Here is a 5,650-nt window from a genome sequence, read left to right as displayed (position 1 = left end):
TTCTTTAGATCCGCTCAATACAGCTCGATTCAATTCAATTGTGAGTTTACACATTTAGACACATTTGGTTAGACATACATTAATAATCTATGTATGTTTTGAATCTATTTATATTAATCTGATCACAGACTGTAAATGTATCAGTGAAATACTGAGATTGTTAATATCATACAATGTGACATGGATTCTCTAAAGGAGAATTCTAACAAAAATCTTCAGATCATTAACATTGGAAACATTGTTTTATGGATCTTTATTTGGTTAATTAAGCTTAGATCGATTCAAATTGATTTTATTGACCCGGCCCTAAAAAGAATGTTTCAGACATTCAGAGTTAGTGATCAAATGTCCATAGAACTGACTGGAAGTTTTCTGTTCCTGATCTAAACTAAAATATTTCACCTACATTATACCATATTTAACTCCTAGATCTCCAGTCACTCAAGAAATTATTTGACTTTTTTCAGTTTCAGGCTCATGGAAACAGAGTTCAGAATAGTCAGAGTTTAAGTTAGACTTGTAAATGTTTAAGCTGCAGTCTTTCATGAAAACGTTTCAATGATGTCCCAAAAAGAGAAAAGCTTCAAGAATTCGTGTTTTTAACTCACGCAGGAAAACTTTATCAGAAATGTATTTGTTTTGGAGAATCTCCTGTCAATGTTTCCCACTATTCTTCACCAGCTTTAGAATTCACTTCCCTTCTGGGCTTTTTATTTTCTTTAGATAAAGTAAATGTTATCACACCCAAAACATTTGGTTCATTCAACGGTTCAGTCCGGATCAAAAAGCAGGAATTTTTAAAAACACTTTTACATTTAGAACACATCAAACTTAAAGTCCCTCTGATGAAAATCCTGTTTTTAGAGTTTCTAACATGTCTGTGAGTCATTTTTCTCCTGAAAGAGAACAAATGTGATCAGAAATCATTCTGAGTATTTCTCCTTTTAAATCAGTCAAACTGTCTTGGACAGACTCTGTCTGAATGAATGATCTTCTTTCCATCAACAGCTCTGCTGCACATGCACTAAACCCTCATCTGTTCCTAGTGTCTAGTTCAGGTTCTGGAGAAGAGAAGATGGTATCTTCACAGAGCACAGAGCTATCATAATTAGACAAGGGGGCGGAGCTCCAAAAGCCACGCCCCCTTCGAGGAGATTTTGAAAACAGTTGCTTCAGATCAACATGAAAAATGGCTTTTTAAGACATTTAGGATTTTGGTTAAAAACTTCATAATCGTAATTGAAACACTACTGGGAATGTTTTTGTAAATAAAAACATTCATAGTGACTTTAAGAACTACTATATTGCAAAAGTATTGATTCTGCAACAGCATCTCTATTACAAAAATGAAGCGTCTCCTCCCTCGGCTCCACCTTCAATTACTTCTCCAGTGGAGCAGCTTCTGATGGCGTCAGGCTCACATTTCCCAGCAGGCCTCAATGATGAAATCATTACAGAAATAGTTCCCAAAGTCTGTTAATGTTGACATTATTTTACTGAGGACGAATGAATGAGATTTCAAATCCACAGAAACAAAACTGTGAGTTTGTCTTATAAACTGTAGTCACATGCACCTGTACAGGTGTTGACTCCAACAGGTTCTGTGGGTCGTCCGGGTCCGTGGAGGGTCATAGAGGAGCGGCAGCATCTTGACCTTGTGTCTTTCAGTTCCCTTGAGGCTCATACGACCTCAAGGTCCATCGTGAAAATGTGACGAAATGGAACCAAGGTTTTCCATGTTGATTTCTTCCCACAACTTCTCTTCTGTGCTCCATTAGCGCCATGGTAACACAACATCAAAACACCAACATTTAAATTTGGTTCCTTAACTCAATACTGATCCTTACAGCTTTTTCTTTGATTTGCTTGTTTTCCTAAAGTCTCCACATCTTCTTCACTCATTTCACGAGAACGCTGTTACACCACAATGAAAGTGGCAGTGAGTCTTACCGTCGATTTCTGGGATTAGATCTCACTGCACTGTTATAATCTTTTTGTTTTCTTTCGTTTCTTTGATGATGATGACTCTCCACTGTCAGTAATCAGAAGCCGCTCGCTGCGTTTTGCTTCCAGCTGAAAGAGTTTCATACAATAGAACACACGAGCCCAAAACGCCTAGAAAGACACCTAGAACAGTCTCCATCTGATCACGTCTTCTGGTAGTCTGTAGTTTCAGCAGAAACAAATGTACCACGCTCCCTTCACACCCCCCAGCCTCACTCTGATGGTATGTTCACACCGGGTATGGGATGCACGTTCAAGAACATCAGCATATAGTGTTCACACTGGACTGTCGCTGCCTGATATTTGGAAGAGGTTTGGTGGGAAATGTTGAATCTGGTGAGTCTCGCTCCAGACTTTCTATTCTGATATATGAAGGACTTGGTGTTGTATAAACAACAATTATTCATTTCTCCTTGATGATCAATTTTCAAACACTTGGTACTTCCATGAATTAAGAGACACCATCCATGCGTTACTACCAAACCCAAGTTCAACTAGTTTAACTGTCACTGCGGGTTCAATGGCCATTGTTTTGTACGTAGATCCCAAAACAGGCTTAAAAACTTTATGAACGTGACAGTTTTTAGCGGAGAAGCAAACGCTCGTTTACATTGACTTTTCATCAGACATGGTGACTTAAACGCACATCATCACCAATCGTAGCAGAAGAACGTGAAAAAGGCTCTCAGCCTTGATGTTGTTGAAGATGTGGATGCTGATGCTCCCCTCCATCCTACAGATGTCTCAGACATCTTGGAGTGTTGTTTGAAGGTCACTCAAGAATGAACCCTCTCAGGTTCCAATCAATCATATTTTATTCTATTGTAAAATCGTTCCCAGTGATCTTTTAATTATGAAGTTTTTAGCTCAAATCATCATTTTTAAGACATTTTTATGCACAGTAGTTTTTTAGATATACAATTCTGGTTCGTAGGCGGGACTGTTGGCACAGAGCAACCCCGCCCCCCTCCCCATCGCTGAGAGCTCCGTTTCCTCACATATGACCTTATAGCCTCAAGCTAAGATTAGCTGCGCAAAAATAATATCGATCAATATTTGATCGATCCAGTCGTACAGATCTGAGCCAGAATCACAATTCACTCCACTCATCATTTCTCGCAGGCCTAAGCGTGAGTCGGACCGGGTGTTCGCAGGGGGAGGGGAGACTTTGGCCACGCCCACTTCAGAAGCTGCATCGTTAGTTGGAGCTTTTTCTTGAGAAAAATGCTACAAGAACATGATAAAAAAAGAAGACGACTGTCATTGGAACGGGTCTTTAACACTCGAGCTGTCAACAGCAACAACAAAATAAACTCTTTGAACTCTGTAAGGACTATTGAGGTGGTTCCAACAAACGGCGATCTTTACAAACATGAAGCTTTTCTTGAGTAAGACACTAAACCCTACGTCATCGGTTGTATGTTTGAGTCCGTGTGTGAATGTGACTGAGACTGTAAAGTGCTTTGGGCCACAAACGAGGTAGAAGGATAACCATGGACCAAACCGGCTGGTGGTCGCAGATCCTCCGTCTTCTGACTGACATCCATCTTTCCTGGTTCGTTCCCGTCATCAGAATGGCTCTCAGCCTGACATGAAATGCCTCCTGGGACTCGGAGTTTGTTCAGTAATTCCATCCTCGATCCTCAACCACAGCTGAAGTCTGAGCGGCAGCTGTGGTTGCCTTAAGCTGCGGCACGAGTCGACCAAGAACCCGAGTTCTTCTGGCGTTCCGCTCTGCAAGCTTCCACTTGATTGAACGTGCCGGATTCATATTTCAAAAGCCTGATTTGTGGAGTGGAAATGATTTAGAGCTGGAGCTTCGACAAGCTCAGACCTTTCATCCTCCTTGGTGATCTTCATTTGCTTTCATATTATTTGCAGCCGCGGTTCCAGTTTTTCTCAGTCTGAAAACAAAGATAATGGAGCCGCGTGCGTCTTCATCTCAGACGCTCCGAGTCACGGCGACTCCCACGTCCAGATCGGCGTCTTCATCACATCCATCGTGAAAACGTCTCTTCCTCTAAAGATAACAACCTGAGGAATGCTCTGATCTGACAGACGATGAATGATCCCTTCAGATTAAAAGCTCATATTGAGCCGGATGCTGTTATTGTGCTGACTGCTCACAGATGTTTCTTCTTAATGTTCTGCAAACTGTTCAAGTGCTCCAACTGTGACAGGAAATGAGAAAAAGTTAGTCAAGTTTAATGCAAATTTACCTTTTTAATCTCCTTTTGTTGATTTAATTAGTAAAACAGAATTCAGTGGTCTGACCTCATGATTCTCCCTCCGCCGGTTCTGTCAGACTTGATTCCCTTAACTACATCCATCAGTTAAAATTTGTCTCTTTCCAGTTTAATCATGAGTTTGAGGTCAAAAGAAGACAGGAAGTGACCTTTACCCTTTAACACCGAAGCTTCAGCTCCAGTATTTACGCTGTTTTAACTTCTGTGATTCTTCAACCATTGATGTAACTAACAAAATTCCAGGTTGTTGTTTTTTTTAGAAAATCCTCTTCACACAGATGTAGATTTTCTCCATGAGAGAATCAGTTGATTTACATTCATCGTTAAGCAGTGTGTATTATTTATGTGTGGCTGGTGACAGCTTTGGTTTTAAAGGGATGAAATATATATATATTAGAGCTGTCAGGCGATTAAAAATTTTAATCACGATTAATCGCATTGTCCCGTGTTAACTTGCGATTAATCGCACATTTACATGTGGCCTTTTTTTTAAGGAAAAAAATGTGTGCTTCGTGGAATTTAGCAGTTCTACATAAATCATGAAAACAAGAATGGTAAAATTAATAGTTTTCATCAGAAATACTTTATTTTGTAACATTGTATTGAGATAAACTTTCTTAACAATAAAAGGCTGTAACATAAAATGACTAACAAAAGCCCAAGTGCAAGTGAAGGGCATTTTAAATTCAAAACTTCAATCAACGTTCAGTAAAATAAAATAAAAAACATCAAAAATAACATTTCCATAACACTTTCATGTTCATTTTTTGTCAGGACCAAATCTTTTCCTCCTCTGCTGAACTACAGTAATAAATGAAATAGAGATTTATCATTTCCAATGAACTTGTGTTTTTTAAAACATTAAAGACTGAGAAAAGCGGGATACACTGTGGATAGTTTGACAGTCTGTTACTGCCGCCGCGTTCTCTGGCTGCAGCTCGATGCAGCGACGTGTCCAGCGGAGCTCACACCATGAATATGCCGGCAGACAGACCGCTATGCTGGGGTTGGATCACGCTTAAACCTCCAGAACATTTAAAACGCATGTCAGCACATGTCAGATTAATGCGTTTTTAACGCGACAAATCTGACAGCCCTAATATATATATGTTTAAAGAAATGAGGTAAATTCAATCAAATGTATCTATATATTGAAGCGGGGGGGGGAGGGGACTTACCATCAGTCGATTGGCTGTAGCCTCCAACATTCTCAGCTGAACACATAAACTGTCTTTGAGGTTCTGACAGAACCACAGTCTGGTTTTTCATGGACTTTAAGCTGACCCTGATTTGACCCCAGACGCTTCACACACCACCAGAACCGATCCGGTCCAGCCTGAAGGTTCTGGTCCGATGAACCTACAGAACATCATCGTCATCAATATATTTTTGGTAAAAGA

At 40.0% G+C, this 5,650-nt stretch overlaps 1 protein-coding gene across 1 annotated transcript in view; it reads left to right on the top strand.

Moving 5' to 3' along the window:
* Positions 1-5,650, top strand: part of crppa (CDP-L-ribitol pyrophosphorylase A) — a gene marked incomplete in the record, with an annotated part of 44,723 nt that overhangs the window by 38,637 nt on the left and 436 nt on the right.

The sequence above is a fragment of the Oryzias melastigma genome, linkage group LG16, assembly GCF_002922805.2.
Source record: "Oryzias melastigma strain HK-1 linkage group LG16, ASM292280v2, whole genome shotgun sequence".
In the NCBI taxonomy this organism is placed as follows: domain Eukaryota; kingdom Metazoa; phylum Chordata; class Actinopteri; order Beloniformes; family Adrianichthyidae; genus Oryzias; species Oryzias melastigma.
The sequence above is the reverse complement of the archived record's forward strand: the minus strand, read 5'-3'. Positions and strand labels throughout refer to the sequence as shown.